Genomic DNA, 21041 nt, shown 5'->3' with positions numbered 1-21041 from the left:
AAATACATGTGAGTATAGCCATTCTTATATCAGATGACATAGGTTTTGATATGAAAAACATCAAAAGAAATGAAGAAGGACACCACATAATGATCAAAGCACCCATTCAGCAAGAAGAAACCACCATACTAAATGTCTATGTGCCAAATGTCAATGCATCTAGCTACATGAACCAAATATTAATGGACTTAAAGGGTGAAATAGATTCCAATACAGTAATAGTGGCGAACTTTAATACACCTTTAACATCAGTGAACAGATCCAAGAGACAAAAACTCAAAAAATATATAACAGACCTCACACAGACACTGGAGCAAATGGGCTTAGTTGATATCTACCAAACTTTTCACCCTATAGACAAGAATACACTTTTTTCTCGTTAGTACAAGGAACCTTCTCCAGAATTGACCATGTTATAGGCCACAAAAAAAGGCTCAGCAATGTTTTTTAAAGATTTATTTATTTTCATTACAAAGTCAGATATACAGAGAGGAGGAGAGACAGAGAGGAAGATCTTCCATCCGATGATTCACTCCCCAATGACCACAATGGCCGATGCGCTGCTGATCCGGAGCCAGGAGCCAGGAACTTCCTCCAGGTCTCCCACATGGGTGCAGGCTCCCAAGGCTTTGGACTGTCTTCTGCTCTCCCAGGCCACAAGCAGGAAGCTGGATGGGAAGTGGAGCTGCCAAGATTAGAACCAGTGTCCATATGGGATCCCGGCGTGTTTAAGGTGAGGACTTTAGTCACTAGGCTAAAATATAATGCATTTTCTCAGACCATCATGGAATGAAACTAGAGAACAAGAAGTCAAAACATCCATGATGACATGCAAATACATGGAGACCAAATTATATGCTACTAAATGAGCAAAAGGTTAGGAAATCAAAGGGGAAATTAAACAATTGTTTGAAACAAATAAAGGCATCAATACAACATATCAAACCAAATGGAACACAATCAAGACAGTGTTAAGAGGAAAGTTCATTTCAATTAATGCTTATGCTAAGAAATTAGAAAAGAACCAGGAAAATTAGTTAACCTTACAATTCAAAGAACTAGAAAAACAACAGCAAAGCAATCCCAAGATTAGTAGGAAAAAGAAATAACCAAAATAAGGGAGCAAAGAAACCAAATAGAGACCAAAAAACATTATAGAAGATCAATGAATCAAAGAGCTGGTTCTTTGAGAAAATCAACAAAATACACTTACCTACTAGCCCCACTAATAAAAAAAAATGAAGACAGAAGTTATGCATCGATAGCATTAGAGACAATGCAGGAAATATAACAGCATATACCTCAGACATACAGAGATTTATTAAGAACTATTACAAGAAAGTATGCAAACAAATGAGAAGACCCGGAAGAAATGGATAGATTTTTTTAAATTTTTTAAAAGATTTATTTTTATTATTTTTTTATTGGAAAGGCGGATATACAGAGAGGAGACACAGAGAGGAAGATCTTCTGACCGATGATTCACTCCCCAAGTGGGCGCAACAGCCGATGCTATGCCGATCCGAAGCCAGGAGCCTCTTCCGGGTCTCCCACACAGGTGCAGGGTCCCAAAGCTTTGGGCCGTCCTCAACTGCTTTCCCAGGCCACAGGCAGGGAGCTGGAAGGGAAGCGGGGCTGCTGGGATAGAACCGGTGCCCATATGGGATCCTGGGGGTGCAAGGCGAGGACCTTAACCACTTGAGCCACCACGCCGGGCCCAGAAATGGATAGATTTTTGACACATACAATCCACCAAAATTGAACCAAGAAGCAATTAGTAATCTAAATAGACTTATAACATGTACTGAGATTGGTATTTAAAGCTCTCCCAACCTACAAAAGTCTTGAACCAGATGGCTTCACTGCTGAATTCTACCAAACATTTCAGGAGGAGCTCACCCAAATTCTTCACAAGATTTTTCCAAGCAATAGAAAGGGAAGCAATTCTTCCAAAACTCTTTCTATGAAGCCAATATTACCTTAACACCAAAGCTAGATAGAGACACAACAGAAAACACAGACATATATGCAGGATGAACATAGACACAAAGATCCTCAACAAAATACTAGCCAACAGGATTGAACAGGAACTCAGGCAGATCATTCACATGGTCCAGGTGGGATTCATCCCAGTAATGCAGGGGATGGTTCAACATTTGCAAAATTTAAAATGTGATATGCCACATCAACAAATTGAAAAATAAAAGCCATATGATCATTTCAATAGATGCACAGAAGGCATTTGATAAAATCCAACACCACTTCGTGCTGAAAACCTTAAGCAAGATAGGCATAGAAGGAACATTCTACAACACATTAAAGCAATATGCAAAAACTCAATGACCACATCATACTAAATGGGGAAAGATTGAAAGCCTTTCCACTAAAATCTGGAACTAGACAGGGATGTCCACTAACCACTACTCTTCAATATAGTACTGGCAGTCCTTGGCAGAGCTATTAGGCAAGAAAAAGAAATTAAAGGAATCAAAATTATTTTTTTTTTGCAGAAGACATGATTCTCTACATAGAAGAACCAAAAGACTCGGTCAAGAGAGTATTGGTACAAGAGACTTTGGCAGAGTATCAGGATACAAAGCTAATGAACAGAAATTGATGGCCCTAGTGTACACAAATAATTCCATGGCTGAGAAATAAGTTGTAAGTTCAGTCCTTTTTAAAATAATGAGAGGAATCTTAAATACCTAAAAATTAAACTAACTAAATATATGGGAGAACTGTATGATGAAAGCTATAAAACATTTAAAAAAAAAAAAAAAAGAAGAAGAAGAAATGGAAGAAAACATTGAAAAATGGAGAAACTTACCATGTTCCTGGATTGGCAGGATCAACATCTTCAAAATGTCCATATTACCAAAAGCAATATACAAATTCAACACAATTACAATCAAAATCCCAACAACATTCTTCTCAAAAATAGAGAAGAAGATACAAAAGTTCATTGGGAAACACGAGACCATGGTAGCCACAAACTATCCTGAAGAATAAAAACCAAGCTGGAGGAATCACAATTCCAGACCTCAAGACATACTACAGAGCAGTGATGATCACAGCAGCCTGGTACTGGTACAGAAACAAAGTAGATCAATGGAACAGAATGGAAACACCAGAAGGAAGCCTACACATACATAGGCAACTAATTTTTGACAAGAAAACTGAGATCAGGGAAAAACCCTGGTCTCTTCAAAAAATACTGTAAGGACAACTGGATGGCAGCTTGCACAATTCAGAAGCAAGAACTGCACCTGTCACATTACATAAAAATCAGCCTAAATGGATCAAGGACCTAAATCTACACCAAGAAACCATCAAACTATTAAAGGAAAACACAGGAAGCACTCTCCTAGATATAGGATTGGGGAAAGCCTTGTTGGAAAAGACATTAAAAGCACAGGCAGTCAGAGCCGAAATAAACAAATCAAACTAAAAAGCTTCTGTACAGCAAAGCAAAAATTTAACAAAGTGAAGACGCAACCAACAGAATGGAGAAAGTCTTAGCAAACTACACAAGTGATATGGGACTAATATCCAGGATTTACAAAGAGCTTCAGAAGCGCAGGGACAGTTAAAACAAACAAACAAACAAACAAAAAAACAAAAAAACAACTCCTGAGAAGAATTGGGTGAAGGAAATGAACCAACATTTTTCAAAAGAACACATTCAAATGGCTAAATTGCTAATAGACATATAAAAAGATACTTAGGCTCTGTACGCATCAAGGAGATAAAAATGAAAACCACTTTGAAGTTCCACCTAAGTCCTGTGAGGTTGGCCTACATTCAGAACTCTACTACAACACCTGCTGGCGTGAATGTGGGGAGAAAGCTACCCCTCCTGTATTGCTCGTGGGAGTGTAGGCTAGTAAAACCACCATGGAAATCAGTATGGAGAGTGCTTAAAGAATTGCAAATAGGGCCCGGCGCGGTGGCGCAGTGGTTAAGGTCCTCGCTTTGAACGCCCAGGATCTCATATGGGTGCCGGTTCTAATCCCAGCAGCCCCGCTTCCCTTCCAGCTCCCTGCTTGTGGCCTGGGAAAGCAGTCAAGGACGGCCCAAGGCTTTGGGACCCTGCACCTGCGTGGGAGACCTGGAAGAGGCTCCTGGCTTCGAATCGGCATAGCATCAGCCATTGCGCTCACTTGGGGAGTGAATCATTGGACGGAAGATCTTCCTCTCTGTCTCCTCTCTGTATATCCGCCTTTCCAATAAGAAAATAATAAAAATAAATCTTTAAAAAAAATTAAAAAAAAGAATTGCAAACAAACCTGCCATATGACCCAGCTATCCCAACCCTAGGGATATATCCAAAGGAAAAGAAAATTCCATATGAGAAGATCTTTAATCCTATATTTACAGCAGCACAATTTGCAATAGCATAGACACACAAAAAAATCCAGATGCCCATGCAAAAAGGAGTGGTTAAAGAAACTATTGTACATCTACTCCATGGAATATTACTCAGCCTTTAAAAAGAATGAAATTATACCACTTGCAATTAGATGGTCCCAACTATGGACCATTATGCTCAGTGAAACGGGTCAATTCCACAAAGACAAATACCACAGATTCCTTCTGATATAAGGCAGCCATCATGTAAGATCAATAACCCTTTCCATGTTGTTTTTGCTGCATCCCATGTGTTTTGATAGTTTTGTTTTCATTTTCATTTCTTCCAAATAGTTTATTTTCTCTTGTTAAATTCATCATTGACTCATCGGTTGAGAAGTGGCATCATTTTACCCAAGAAGCTTTTCTGTTTCATTTCTTCACCCATGCATTGCTTACTCAGTGGCATGCTTTATGACTCCATGGTACTATAAATTTTTTCTTTTAAGTTCATACCTGTTGCTGATTTATTATGTGGCTTCTCACTTAAGGATATATAAATTGTGATGGTGCAACAGACACTATCATATTCAGATGTGAAGATACAACGCAGTGTGTATCCCTACTTCTGAATCAGAATAGACTCCCAATGAAATAGTTGGACATATCTAGACAAGGGGATGCCAGTCTGTCTGACATTGTCTGAACCAGCAATATCAGAGTAGACTTAAATAACAGACTGACAGACTTATGACTGCTTATAAAAGACTACAGTATTGGAATAATATGGGGAAAATCAGTTGGGGTGGGGTGGGAAATTCCAGAGTATGGAATTATACCATAAAATTAAAAATATATATATAAGCTAAGAAATGATAAAAAAGAAAGACAAAGCAAAAAAGAAATATGGATACCCAGATGCTAAATAAGCACATGCAAAGATGTTCCTCATCATACTCATCATGAAAATGAAAACACTAAAATACTACTGGAAGGGCCAAACTTCCAAACACTGTCAACACCACATGACGGTAAACTGGTGCAGCAACCTGATCTGTCAGTCATTGCTGGTGAGAATGCAAAATGGTACAATCAGTTTGGAAGCCAGATTGCTATTCTCTAAGATGTCCTTCAGCAGATGAATGTATGGATAATCTGCACTACCTAGGAACAACAAGATATTACATCACCCTAAAAAGAAATGAACTATCAAGCCATCAACAAACATTTAGGAAGTTAAAATGCATAATACTGAATGAAAACAAGATAATATGAGAAAATTATATCACTCTCAGACATTCTAGAAAAGACAAAAATTTGATGACAGTAAAATACTCAATGGTTGCCAGGTTGTGGGGGGAAGGCAGGATGAACAGTTGGAGCACGGAGGGTTTGAGGTTCCACTGTTGAAACAATGGTGGACACATGACATTACACCTCCACCAAACAGAATACACAACACCAAGATTTACCTGTGAGGTATATTATAGAATTCAGGTGTCAGTGTGGATTCACTGGTTATAACAAATGCTCACTCCAGTGTGGAAAGTTGACAATGGGGAGACTTTGCAAGAGACAGGCAATTTACATGAACTCTTGAGAACTTTCATTTATTTTGTAGTGAACTTAAAACTGCTAAAAAATATAAACTCTATTAAAATTATATGTAATAGCATTTATGTATTTCAGAACAAGTTCAAGTACTTCCTCATTCTCTGTACAGTCTTTTTTAAATTTTTACTTATTCTTATTACTATTATCATTTTATAACACAGTTCTGTAGGCCCTGGGAGGGTCCCCTTGACCCTCCCCCTCACTGAGTTCCCTTATATCACTACTAAAATGTATTTCTTCATTCACAGTAATATGTCCATTATTGCAGGAATGGACAATGGCAGAGAGTCCAACATCCTATTGTCAAGATATAGAAAACATTTTCATTGGGAGTCCATCTTTTGCCTGGAAGTAGAGATGCATACTGCATTGTATCCTCACATCTGGATATGATAGTTTCCATTACACAGTTACTGTACATCCCCTTAAATAAAAAGTCACAATATAAAATCAACAACAGGAAGAAAAAATAGAAATTTGCAACACCATGAAGTTAAGTAACATGCTGCTAGATATGACAGTCTCCATTACACAGCCACTATACATTCCCTTAAATGAAAAGCCACAAAACAAAACCAACAGGAAGAAAAAAGAAACCAACATTGCCATTAAGCCAAATAGCATGCTACCGAATAACAAATGCTAAAGAAATGTAAAAGAAAGACAACGATCTTCTTGAAGAAAATGATGCTACTGTATGATCTATGAGTCATTGAAGAATTCAATCAGAAGAAGTGTTTAGAAGAGAGGAAACCAACAAAAGAATCAAAATCCATGAGATAATAGTTTCTGCTGATCTTTGTTGGTGAAATGTATCTCCAGTAGATAACAAATACATGGGTTTTGTTTTTCAATCCAGTCTACTAATCTGTGATGTTTGATTGAGTTTAAGCCATTTACATTCAGGGTTGATATAAATAGGTGGTAATTTAGTCCTGTCATTTTAGGAATGGGTTGTTCATCGGTTTAGCCTTTGCCTCCTTAAACAACGTGGTGCCTAATTCAGCTCTAGGAGGCTAACAGGGCTGTGAAATCCTCCCTATTCCTGCACTGCCCTTCTAGAATCTGCCGCTCTGTCTCTGCTCCTGGTCAAATAAAACAGACCACCACGTGGGCAGTTTTTTGTCTGGGTTCACCTCCTGCACTCCCCCTTGAAAGTCACTTCCCACCTTGTTGGTGGAGTTCCAGCTCCTGCTACAATTCAGATCACCACTCATTGAATGCTGCTGGGTTACCAGTCACTGCAACACCACACCATTGTGTCTGCTGCTTTCCTGTGTGTGTCATTCTCCAGGAGCCACTCTGCTGTTGTTCTGTCTTCTCCTTTCTCCTGGAATATGCCCTGCCTGCTTCACACTGGCTAATGTTTCTCCATCTGTTTTAATGTGTCTTTACCCTATTCCACCATCTTGATTCTCCCTCTATACAGTCTTAAAGGCACTCCTGGTCCATACCTAGGGAAAATTGTGTCCTTCCATGAAATCTGATTTTTATCTTTAATATATGGTGCTGCACATTAAAGCTGTTTAGTTACATAGCTTCTTCAAGGAGTACATGGTTGTTTCAATCTTCCAGGCAATAACAGTAAGTTTTTTAGAGCAAACGATTCAATATAATTCAATATTTATTAGAGATATGCTATAGCCCTTAGATGTTTACAAATTTAATTCTGGGATTTGTGGATCTTTCAGTGGCTGTTTTTATGAGTGACTGTATGTCACTTACCTGACATTTCCTCTGAAACTCAGATATGATGGCTTCTTTCTGTCTTACTCAGTGTTACTTTATAGAGATAATACTAGGTCTTTCTAATAGTATGTATTTCCCTAATTCCTGTCCAGGAACTTCCGAGAATGCTTCAACAACCAGATCATCCTCTCAGTTCAAATGTATTCAACTCTGAAATAAGTTCTATGATCCCTAGACCCAGACTCCAAAGGTCAGGTAAGAATGTAACCAACGTGAAAAAAAAATAGCTGTGACATCTTATCCTTTAAAAAAAGATTTAGTGACTGATTCAAAAGGCAGAGTGACACAAAGATATATCTTATTGGTTCACTCCCCAAGGAGCCGTCACAAATTCCTTTACAAGATAATCTGAAGAAATTTCTACATTAGAGGTAGGATACTAGATTTTCTACCATTGTTATATCTACAATGCCATGTTACACTTAAATAACAGTATGATGGAGTTGTGACTATTGCTGAAGGGCTATACAATTGTAATGACATGGGGGGGAAATGAGGTGTGGGAAGATTGAGGAGGGAGGAAGTGAATGGGGAAATCCCTACACCTATAAATCATATTATAGAAAATATAAAATTTTTATTTTTTTAGTAATTACATTGCATTATGTGACACAGTTTTATCGGTACTGGGATTCCCTCCACCCCTCCCCAAATTCTCCCCCCATGGTGGATTCCTCCACCTTGTTGCATTACCACAGTTCAAGTTCATATGAGATTCTTTCTTTGCAAGCATATACCAAGCATAGTGTCCAGCATCTTATTGTCCAGATAAGTTCAACGGCTTGTTGGGGAGACCATCCCTGGTGTGAAAGTAGAGCTGGCAGAGTATCATCCCGATCAATTAAAAGCCCCAACATAACATCAGCAACAATTTATAATGTTATGAAATTAATTGACATAGTATTGAGTAACCAACATGTTAAAACAAACAAACAAAAAAAATGCAAGTTCTTTACCACATCCTGCGACTCCTTCATTGACATTTCAATTTTAGTTTATATACAACCAGGTTCTATACACTTTAAAATGGCTATAGGGTACTATTCAGCTGTCTTGTGTCTATTTTCACTATAGTATTTAGCATTTTATAGTTTTGAAGTATAATTTTGCTGAACTTGGCATTTTTTGGGGTAGTCTAGACTGGCATATAACTCTAACAAGACATATGTCAACAGTTTAGGTGCAGAACAGTTTTAGGAGGGGTGTTCAGAGAAATCTTCAATGCCCCAATGAGGAGTAACTAATCTTTGTGTCCCACCTAGTAAGGTATAAGTGAATCCACGCTGTTTGCTGTCTAATTCTAAGCTTTCCTTGTTGTTTTGGCCTGGTGCGTTGGCCTAGCGGCTAAAGTCCTCGCCTTTAAAATATACATTTTTTAAAAGGAGAGAAAAACAAAGAAGCAAATACCTTGCAAATCATATGACAATACCAATTCACTGACAGAGCTTGTGAATTAGACCTAAATGGAGTACAAACAATAAGTGAAACATCAAAAAAGGGTTGATTGTTTCAAGTCATATTCAGATTAACAGGCTGATACCCATCAGAAAATCAATAAAGATACACTGGAGTTTAGTCATATAATTGAGCAAATGTAGCTAGCATATACTTATAGGGCATTACACCCAAAAGCCATACAAAACATTTCCTATCATCACCACAAGGAATTCTTTCTTAGAATCAGCCATCTGTTGGGCCACAAATCAAGTTAGAGTAAAATTTAAAAGATCTAAATCATGGAATGTATCTGCTCAGATCACAAAGGAAGAAAACGTCATACCAAATATGAACAACATTCACAAAAAACTGGCAACTAAACAGCATGCTACTGGAATATTGCCTTAATATCAAAATACATAAAACTAGAGGATAGCATCTTGAGTGAAATATGACAAACACAGAAATAAAAATAGCACATATTCTTCCACATATTTTGGCATTAGTTTTAGAAACGAAGTGCCTGTATTAATATATTTTTTTTATTTTTGGAAAGGCAGATATTCAGAGAAAAGCAGAGACTGGGAGGAAGATCTTCCATCTGCTGGTTCACTCGGCAAGCGGCCACAACAGCTGGAACTAAGCCAATCTGAAGCCAGGAGCCAAGGGCTTCTTCTGGGTCTCAGACACAGGTACAGAGTCCTAAGGCTTAGGGCCGTCCCTACTGCTTTTCCAGGCCACAGCAGGGAGCTAGATGGGAAGTGGAACAGGTGGGACATGAATTGCTGCCCATATAATATCCCAACAGATGCAAAATAAGGATTTAGCCACTAGGCACTGGACCCAAGTTGTTGCAATTAGTTTGTCAAGCTATGCTTTATGTATTTGTCATACCAATGATTAAGAAGGATGTATTATCACAGTTTAAATGGTCTATTACTATCTTAAAATTATACATGAGTGAAATGGACGTCTTTCACTTGATTATTGTTTATTATATTTTACTGCATATTTCTTGCTAAACAATGTTTTTTACTTATTGAACTATTTGTGCAGTGGAACATGAAGCTTTTGACTGAAATGTAAATTGAAAATATGTCATAATATAAGGAAGGAAAAGACATAAAGAGAAAGAGGGAAGGAGGAAGTAAAAAAGAAAGGAGAGAGGGAGAAAGGAGGAAAGGAAATATTATAATTATATCTATAAAATACATTGAATGTGTTCTCCTTGCATAGCACATTGACATAATTGTGCTGTAGTAATTATCACAAATTTGTTGGGACTCAGAATTTAATGTATTAATAACTTCTTTTACAAGTAAAATATTAAAGAATTGAAATGAGAATATTAAGCTAATTCAGGCACCATTGTTCAGCCTAGAAATCTGCAATCAGACTACTGCGAGGAGCACAGCCTCCTTAAAAGCTCTCAGGGAGAATCTCTGTCCTGTCTAGCTTCTCATGCTGCTGCCAGCCCCTGCCTTTCGGCCGCCCTGCACCAGTCCCCTTGGACGTAGAACCTTCCGTGTCCTATCAATGTTAAAGCTCCATTTGCCTTACTCTGGTAATGCATTTTTACTAAGGGACAGAGTGTCTAACCCAGGATAATTTCTCCAGTTTAAGATCCTTCCCTTAATGCATTAATATTTTTTAAAAATTACTTTTAAGGGTCAGAGAGAGAGAGAGAGAGATTCTATCAATTCACTCCTCAAATGCTCAGAAGCCAGGGCTAGTCTACGCTGGAGCTAGCTCTCGATCCGGACTCCAGCATGAGCGACAGGGACCCAAGCACTTGTACTGTTAGCTGTTGCTTCCTGGAGGGCGTATGAGCCAAGACTTGGTAAGGAGTGATGAGGACACTGAGACCAGGTGTGGCCATCTCGAGCAGCGGCTTAACCACTGCAGCAGCACACTCCATGTGTCCATATATAAAGATCCCTTTGCATGTACTCGATACTTGGAGAATTGCCATTTTACTCACTGTAGAGTGATGACATAAAGAGGGATGTCATAGAAAGATACAAGTTGCCTTTTAGTGAATCTTGAGTTACAAACGTTTCATAAACAATATGTCCAGTGCCTATTTCCTTTCAGTTCAGGCAGAAATATAGAGGCCAACGTGAAACCAGTATGCAGAGACAATTAAAATGTCTCATAGACTCTTCCCATTGTGATTTCTCTTTAGAGCTTTAGTTTATCATTTTAGACTTTTAGCACTTTGGACCCAGCACAGCAGCCTTGTGGCTAAATCCTCACCTTGAATCTGTTGTGATACCATATGGGTACCTGTATGTGTTCCACCTTTTCCATTTCCAATCCAGCTCCCTGCCTGTAGCCTGGAAAAACAATAGAGGATGGCACGAAGCCTTGGGACCCTGCACTCGCATGGGAAACCCAGAAGAAGCTCCTGGCTCCTGGCTTTGGATTGGTTCTGCTCTGGCCGTTGTGGCCATGTAGGGAGTGAATCAGCAGACGGAAGATCTTTCACTTATATCAACTTCTCTGTATATCTGCCTTTCCAATACAAAATAAAATAAAATAAATCTTCAAAAAAAAATCTAGGATTTAAATCTTTGAAATTTAAATAAGTGTTTTGAACATAAAGCAAAAGAATACAGATTTAACCAATCAGAGCTGGTCATCTTGACAGGCTTTTTTCATCTTTATACTGCTAGATTATGTGCGCTCTCCTCTCCAACTATTCTCCCTTGCCAGTCAGCACAGGAAAAGGCTGAAACAAGACATAAGCCACTGTGTGCTAGACAAGCTAATATCTGTGTGCAGAAAGCACTTGTTGACCTAGGAATCCCTGGGGGCAAGGTTCCAGCAAGGAAGAGGTGAGTCTTAAAAATCCCTTTCAACTCCTCCTTTGCACAAATGGCCTCCTAACTGGAACTGGAAACCACTACCAAGTCTCCACAGCCCTATTTGCCCCGCATGAGACTTAGGCACCTGTGGCTCTTTGAGAGCTACCTGAGATGAACCCTGTGGCCACTTTTAACAATGAGTTTGTAGTGTGCTGGTTTCTGCACTGCCAGTAATGTCTGATAATTAAACAATACCTTCTCTTAGTTCATTACTTAACAATAAAAGACACTTTAAAGTGCAGATTATCCTTCTAAGGTTATTGGAATACATAAGTAGAAAAAAACGTATCTCCCTATTTAATATTTTCAATTCAGTCTATCATACTCATTTAATCCCAAATAAGGAGCAAAGTGAGAGAATTTTTATACCCACCTTTAAAGTGAGAAAAACCAAGTGTTACAAGATAATTTTTAGAAAACAATAGGCATGTGACTCTCATACAGATATAGAAATGAGTACATGTTAGAGATTTTTGTTTAACCCCTTCAATGCAAAAACTGGATGTTTGAATGCTCTCAAGAAAGAAAGAAAGAAGTCACACAGCAGAAATTCATGAGATGAAACAATGTTGAATTTAATGGCAAACAGAGGCCAAACGATTATACAGTCAAGGCTGAATGATGGGGAGGAAGGAAGTCAGTAGAGGATAAGAAAAAATACCCATGGATTCTCAACCTGGATACAACCAGATTGGCTTTAGATAACCCAAGGAAATGTGAGCACAGGATGCATGTTTCCAAACCGGAAATGGATGTGAGTCTTACATCTTCTAGAGCCACATTTACAGTACGTTCTTCAGTATGATGTTGTTCCAGCTCTGAGAAAGGCACTTTGTCATTTTCATTAAGACAAATAGAATCATCAAAGAAGAACGAGGGGAAGGAGAAGAAAAAGAAGAACTAAATGAACGTGTGAAAGGTAACCTGGCCAGAGGTCTCCTGCACAGGATGGAGACTCACTGAGACATCCAGGAAGCCAAGATGCAGCTGAACCCATGTCTTCAGAGATGCCTGGCTTCTCACACAGAGACGCAGCTCCCGAGAGGAAGCCAACACAGAACCTACTCAGATGCATGTGGCTTCTCCTGTAGTTGGAACAGCAATTTCAAACTGGGGTGAAAAATGACTATCAGTCTCCTTCTTAACTCCTACAGGAACACTCAGTATGCCCAAAGGCCTGTCATAGCTCAGACTGAATGGCTGAAACACACAAGTTTATTATTATGCAGCTCTGCTGGCTCCAAGTTCAAGAAGACCTGAGTGCCAGCTTGGTCAAGTTCTGGTGGTAGCTCTTTCCCTGCCTTGTGGTTGGCTGTATTTTCATCAAATCGCAGTGTCCTCACACTGGGGAGAGAAAGAGAAAGGTCTCCTTTTTAAAAAATGCTAGAGTCTAGCTACAGCTGACTTTCGGAAGTTGAGAAGGGTATGTGGAATAGGCGTAGAGAAAACAAACAAACAACAAAAAAACGGACCACTACAATTCCAGGATCATAATGGACAATGCGAGAAAGCTGTCCCCTTCATTTATACAGAAACAGTCAAACTCTGGTTCACACTTTTTACGTCATGGCCAAGTGGGTGTTTCCAAGGATAATTCTGCCATTTGTTTCACCTTAAGGCAGGATGTTATCCATCCTGACCCTGTGGTCAGGAAGTTCTCAATAAAGGGTACATATCAATCAGTAACACATTCCTACTACAATCCTCATCCTACAACTTAACTTGACTCAGTTAAGGGAGGAAATGCATCACAGAAGGAGGGAGTTAAAGATCAAGGATGGCCAATGGGGACAGCAGAGACAGAGACAGCACGAATTGTAAAAGGCCCTTTTGCTACGGCATTATCAGCAACATCAACTTCCAAGCTCACATTGATAGTAAACACCAATTCCGAAGTGGCAGACAATGCCTAAATAGATTACAGAAATCTCAGCAGGGTTGTCCAGGTGTCCACGCAAAGGGAGGCGGAGCTGCATTCAGGTGGCTGTAGAGACGTCCGCCAGGCCCTGCCATGCACCGGGAAATTCCTTGCAGCCCTGCCTGCAATGGAACCATACTCTTCCTTCACACCTTTGTGTCTTCCACACCCAGCGCATGGACCCCAGCTAATAATAATAATAATAATAATAATATTTCTATTTGTAATTTATTTGAAAGCTAGAAATACCAGAGAGACAACATCCCAGAGAGCTTAAACACTCACTGATTCACTCCCCAGAAGGCCACAATGACTAGCACCAGTCCAGGCCAAAGCCAGGAGTGTGAAACTCCATCCAGGTCTGCCATGGATATGTCAGGGTCCCGAGTGTCCGTCCTTGCTCCGCTGCTTTCCAAGGCACAAGTGAACTAGGTTAAGAAGACGGGCCACTTGGATTCAACCTGGAGCTAATATGGGATGCCCATTCACGAGCAGCAGCTTAACCCACTGTACCACACTGCCAGCCTGAAGCCTCTCTTTACACATCACTCGTCTCACCATGAAAGTTTAAATTTCATAACCTCATCCAAATATCTTTCAACACATCCAGAAACACAATTAGAACTGTGAGGGCTTCAGCATTTTGGAAGACACACCCAGGACAGATGTGTGAATTCAAATGGGGGCTCCAGCCAGGGACCACAGGGAATAACAAATTTAGCCAATAGAATAGGATTATAGAAAATGTTCCATAGATAGAAATTGAATGTGTGCATGTGCTACATGTTTTACTTGATCACCTGAAATTACAGGTTGAGATAGAATGATATTAATGAAAGAAGACAGTGTCATTAATTGGTTTGCCTCCCACTAATGACCTAAAAATGTGACAACTGAAAAAACAAAGCACCAAAAGAAACACAGATAACCGCTTCAGTGTAGGCTGCCCCAGAAATCTAGGGCATTGTCAAGTCAAGGTCCCTTTGGGCCTTTCGCTTAGAAAATAGGCACTGCATTTTTTTTCCACTTGTCTTTTTATTTTCCAAACCTTTCCTAATCTTGTTTAAGAATATATCTTGCTTAAAAAACTGACTTTTAAAAGAAAAGCATCTCAATTTTTTACCTAGACGGCTACACACAGGCTTTTTATAAGAGGGTGTCTTATTTCTTTTGTTGTTTTGCTGTTACTTTTTAAAAATGTTTAATTTATTTTTATTTTATTTTTTAAAATTATTATTTTAAATGATGTTTACATAGTTGATCAGGGTGGGGAGGATCAAGGATTAGGGAAACATGGGTGTGATCATTGTTTTTCAAATTTTCTATTTCTCTTTCCTGTATTTGGGGGGTAGGGAAAGATAAAGGGAAAAGCCACATGCAGCCTCCCAACCACCCCAGTACCCAGGGATAGGGAATGACCCGTATATCAACATCAGGGTCCTGATGTGGCACATGCTCCAAGGTTTCTGCCCAGATGGTTTTGAGAGTTCTGAAATGTCAGCCTTGCTGATCCAAGGATGAGGGAATGTTGTGGGCTAAGGAGCTGATTAGGGCTCATTGATCTGGGCAGCAACAGGAACCTGGCTTGTGGCTAAAAACACCTAGCCTAATTGGACTCATCTGTACCCAATTTCCTGTCTAAATTAGGATTTAGGGGAAGAGTATATAAGGAGAGGTGAAGGAGCAATAAAGAGGGATGTTGGAGAGACTTCTACCATCACTGGTCTCCTGTTGGTGCTTCATTTCCAGACCCTCTCCCTGTCCATGTTACTCAGAGTGGAGGGTCTGGTGGGGCCTGAGTCTCCTCCCCAGATCCTTGGGCCCACCTGCATGGTAACAGCTGAATCCATGAGTCCCAGGGGTAAGGGTTAGGGTTGGCCCATATTGCCTGGCTCAGTTCCATGAGCCCTCCTAGAAGAATGGGTCTTCCTCAGTGTAGAAGATGGACTGCTGGAAGGCAGACTACAGTACACATAGAGGACATGGTAGCCCACTGGGTCTTGCAAAGGACATCTGATAGCAGAGAATGGAGAACAGAACATATGGACAACTATCCCAGCCAAACGATAATAGCAAATATCTGAGCAAATGGAGACTGTAAGGTCAACTGTGTTAGCCAATGGGTATTGGAAGGGATTCCTCATTCATACATGGGTGAGATCAGCAGCATTTCAGAACTGTCACCTCCACCTGGGCAGAACTTTCAGAGCATATGCCACATTGTGACTCTCTGTTGATGTCGGGTGGCCTTTCCTCATTCTCAGGTCCTGGGATGGTAGGGAGGCTGGGCATGTCCTATCCCCTTATGTCTTTCCTAACCCAGAAATGGAAAGAAGAAATAGAATGTTTGAAAACAATGATCAAACCCACGTTTCCCTAACTCTAGATCCTTCCCACCTTATCTAAAATAACAATAATTAAAAAAAGAAATAAACAAAGAAAGAAAGAAATGGAGCCGGTGGGGCTGGCATCATGGCTCAACAGACTACTTTCCTGTGCCAGCATTGGCTAGGGGTGCCAGTTTGTGGCCCATCTGCTTCACTTCCAATCTAGCTTCCTGTTTATGTCCTGGGAAGCAGCCAAGAATGGCCCAAAGCCTTGGTACCCTGCACCCATGTGGGAGACCCAGAAGAAGCTCTTGGCTCCTGGCTTTGGATCAGCTCAGCTCCAAATGTCGCAGCCATTTGGGGAATGAAGTAGTGGATGAAAGATCCTCCCCTCTCCATCTCCCTTTCTCTCTCCAAATCTGCCTTTCACATAAAAGTGAAAGAAAAGAAAAGAAAAGCAGAGAAAAGAAAAGAAAGCAAAAGTAAAGAAGAGAAAAGAAAAGAAAGCAAAAAAAAAAAAAAAAGAAAAGAAGAAAGAAAGAAGTGGAGCCATTGGGATTTGAACCTTAGCTCATATTGGAAGCTCACAAAGGAGTTGCTTAGCTGACTGCTCCACAACAGCAGTCCAATAGCATCATACTGAGCAGAGAAAGTTGTCATTTCCAATAAGATCCAGAGCTACAGAAAAATGTGTGCTTTCACCACTAGTATTTTGAATAGTTCTGGGAGTTTTAGCTGGAACTATCAGGAAAGAAAAACAAATCAAAGGGATATAAACTGGAAAGAAAGGAGTCTAATATCTCTGTAGATGACAAGGTTCCTTACCAAAGGGAACCGAACGATTTCACTAAGAGACAATCAGAACAGAATTTGGCACAGTTGCAGAATATAAAATCAATCCACAAAACTCAATAGCATTTTTGTACACCAAGAATGTTCTAGCTCAGAAAAAATTCACAGAACCAATCCCATTCACAATATGTATACAAAATCTAGGTATCTTGGGTAAATTTAACCAACATTGTAAGAGATACTTAATTTAAAAAATTAATGAAAGAAATATAAATAAACTAAAAAAAAAAAATCTGGAAAAACTTCCTGTAAGAATTAACTATCAAAATGTCCATACAACCCAAAGTGATTTACAGACCCTGTGATCTCCATCATGATAAAGTTCAAGGCATTCTTTAGAGATCTAGAAAAAACAATTCTGAAATTCATATAGAAGCACAAAAGAACCCAAAGCGCTAAAAAAAAAAAAAAAAAGATGGAGGAATCACAATACTTGATTTCCAGACATACCATAGGGCTGCTATAATCAAAACCCTCTAACACTGGCATAAAATTAGATATGCAGGCCAATAGAACAGAATAGAAATACTATAAGTTAGTCCATGCATCTATAATCAACTAACCTCTGACAAATAAGCCAAAATTATTCCCTTGAGAAAGGATAGTCTCTTCAACAAATAGTAATGGGTTTTGGATCTCTATACCCAATTTTACCCCAACTCCTATTTTATACCCATTTACCAAAATTAACTCAGAATCAGTCAAACATTTACACTCAAGACCTGAAATAATGACTCACCAGAGAAAAACACAGGGGACATTGGCCTCAGTGAACACTTCCTGGATAAAACCCAGGCAGCATAGGCAATAAAAGCAAAAATGGACCAGTGGGGTTACATCGAACTGAGAAGCTTCTGCTCAGCCAAGAAAGCAATTATCACAGTGAAGAGGCACCTGAGAGCATGGGGAAACAGTATGCAAACTATGCCTCCGATAAAGGATTAGTAGCCATAATATATGTGGAGCTCAAGAAACTGAACAAGAACAAAACGAACAACCCACTCAATGTTCCCATTAGAAGTATATCCAAAGGAAATTAAATGAGCATAAGAAAGAGATATTTGCACCGCCCTGTTCATAGCAGCTCAATTCACACAAGCAAAGTTGTGGAATCAGCCTAGATTAATTGATGATTATGCAAAGAAAATGTGATACACATGTATAAATACATATACACAATGGAAGATTACACCGCCAAATAAAGAATGAAATCCAGAAATTAAAAAAGAATAATGAATGGGACTATATTAAATGAAATAAGTCATACCAACAAAGAGGAAGCATGAAAATTGTGTGGCTGCCATATCACTTGGCGTTTAGTTCCACATAATTTCATTGAATCATGCCATGTAAATAAAAGTATATCCTTCTTTCCCTAGGTTATAATCATGATTATGAAATTCCAACTATGATATTAATATGTCTGATTTCAAGTAAAATTGCACATATGTATATTTATATAATACCTACACTTTAAGTGAATGTTTTAAAATGTTTAAAAATATAAAATAAAGAGAAAATAAGAAAGCAGGATATTAACTTTCATCTGGACAATAACAGAATTAGATTCTTTTTGAAACTGAGGAGGAGATAACACTGGATAAAAAAAAAATGGCATTTGCAAATGTTGTAGAAGCAAGAGAAATCAGATAAATCATTTGCTGCCAACTTTTAAAGTAAATGCCTTCTCCCTTCTGTTTAGAAGACTACCCCCTTAATGATAAAAGCCTGTTAGTGGTCAGGGAAGTAATGCTCACAAGCAGAAGATCTCTTTCCTTTCGTTCTGGAACTCACAAGCTCTTCCACAGATTTCTTTCTTCTTTATTTCCCATTAGGAAATTCAGCCTGACTCTACATGAGTTCAGCCTTCGATGGATCCCTAGGGGGTCGTGGGCAGAAATAAAAAGTGACTCACTGGACAGAATTAGGAACCTGGGATTTTTGATTCTATTTTTAATGATATTAAATCCAGATAATTTGAGTTACTAATGACAAACTTCATGGGCAAGTTAACTGAGCAAGAATGACAAACTAAATTTTCCCTGTTGTGTAAACAGCACAGTCACCAACAACATGGCAAGGTTAAGGTTGAATAAGCTGATGATCTGTCCCCTCCATTTGAATGACTAGTCGTTGGGTGCAACATACTCTAAGCTAAAGACAAACAGAAGAGGCTTTTTAGAAAACATAAAACTAATCCTTGAACTCTGACTGGGCCTTTGGAGTTATTGCTCATTTGTGTGAGAATCCTTTTTAAAGCCAAAAAACAGTGTCTAGGACATTGGAAGTCAATAGGTAGGCATAGCAGGATTCGTTGCTGATTCTGAAAATGTTTTTTTCTTATTGCTTGCTCAGTCTCTGATTCCCTGGAACAGTCAGGGATGGTGGGCTGATGAGACAGGAGTCAGGAACTCACTCCTGGTCTCGCACATGGGTGCTGGGGATGCAATGACCCAGACCATCACCTGCTGCCTCCCTGGAATCCAAAGCAGAGGCAGGACCTGCAGTCGGGCACTCCCAGTAATTGGATGTGTGACTTCCAACTGGCACATTTACACTTGCCTTGCCCTTGATTTTTGATCGCATAAATATCAATGGTTTTATGTCTGTTTTGATCTTTATTTTTAATCTATCTTTTTATATTTACTTATATTTAAACTTTTGAAATCAAGAGATAGAGAGAAAAGAGAACCTTCATCTGCTAGTTCACTTCTCAAATCATGATAGCAGGCCCCCGGCTGAAGCTGAAGCTAAGAACCAGCAATTCCATTCAGATACGCCCCTGGAGGTGGCAGGGACCTAAGTACCTGAAGCTATTATCGTTAACTCCCAGAGTTCGCATTAGCAGGAACCCGGAATCAGGAGCAGGTGCCGAACACAGACACTGATGTGGGACATGCATGTCTTAACTGAAGGTCTGACCTCTTTGCTAAGTCCTTATCCCTAAATTCTAAGAACCTTGAAGTGGGAAACACCACTTAAAATAATAAATGAAAATAATAATAATAAAAAACTGAGGCTGGCATTGTGGCATAGATTAAACAGCAATTTGCAATGACAGCATTCCATTAGGAATATGTGATTGTCGGGTGCTCTGCTTTCCATACAGCCTTTTGCTAATGTACCTGGGAAAGGAGCAGATGACAGCTCAAGGGCTTAGGCCCCTGCCACCTGCATGGGATACATGTACTGAGTTCCCAGCTCCTGACTTTCTCCTGCCCAAACTTAACCATCGCAGACTTTCGTGGAGTGAACTAACTGATAGATCTTTCCAGCCAAAATTGCATACAAGTAGTCTATAAATCATGATATACTTCAAATATATCACAGTTCTACTCTTACTAAACTGATAATCTTCCTATCTGGCAAAGGTTTGGGATGTAAAGATAGAAATCATATCCTGTCTTAGGAAAAATGTGACTGTAATGCTGCGTTTCAATGAAAGATTACTAGGTATGTAAGAACTTTTCTCGATTAGGTAAAAGCATCTATTTTTAAATCACCTCAAGCAAGCAAACAAAAAGAAAGAAATTTGTCACTGTGTATAATTGGGTAGCTCCTGCTACTGCACCTAAGGCAGCAGAGCATCATCCATGTACTTGGGTCTCCCTTACACATGTGGAAGACACAGATGGAACTTCAGCCTGGCCCAATTTTGGCCATTGTGCCCATTTGTGAAGTGTAAAAGCAGATGGAAGATATTTCTCTCTCTCCACCCTCTCCTCTCTCTATCTCTTATTCTTTCTTTCAAATAAACTTTTTAAAATCTTTTTTTAAACAAAAAATAGCTTGAGGAAAATATGCATTGTCATCTGGCTATTGTGTTTCTTTTACGATATGTCTACACTTGTGTGCTCATCATTGTTAGTTTGGTTTACAAGTCCTGGGAAATACGTTATCTGGAAACTCCAAACTCCATTATATTGATGA

Source organism: Ochotona curzoniae, unplaced genomic scaffold, assembly GCF_017591425.1.
Source record: "Ochotona curzoniae isolate NIBS_2020 unplaced genomic scaffold, NIBS_Ocur_1.0 scaffold_3890, whole genome shotgun sequence".
In the NCBI taxonomy this organism is placed as follows: domain Eukaryota; kingdom Metazoa; phylum Chordata; class Mammalia; order Lagomorpha; family Ochotonidae; genus Ochotona; species Ochotona curzoniae.
This window is presented reverse-complemented; position numbering follows the sequence as displayed.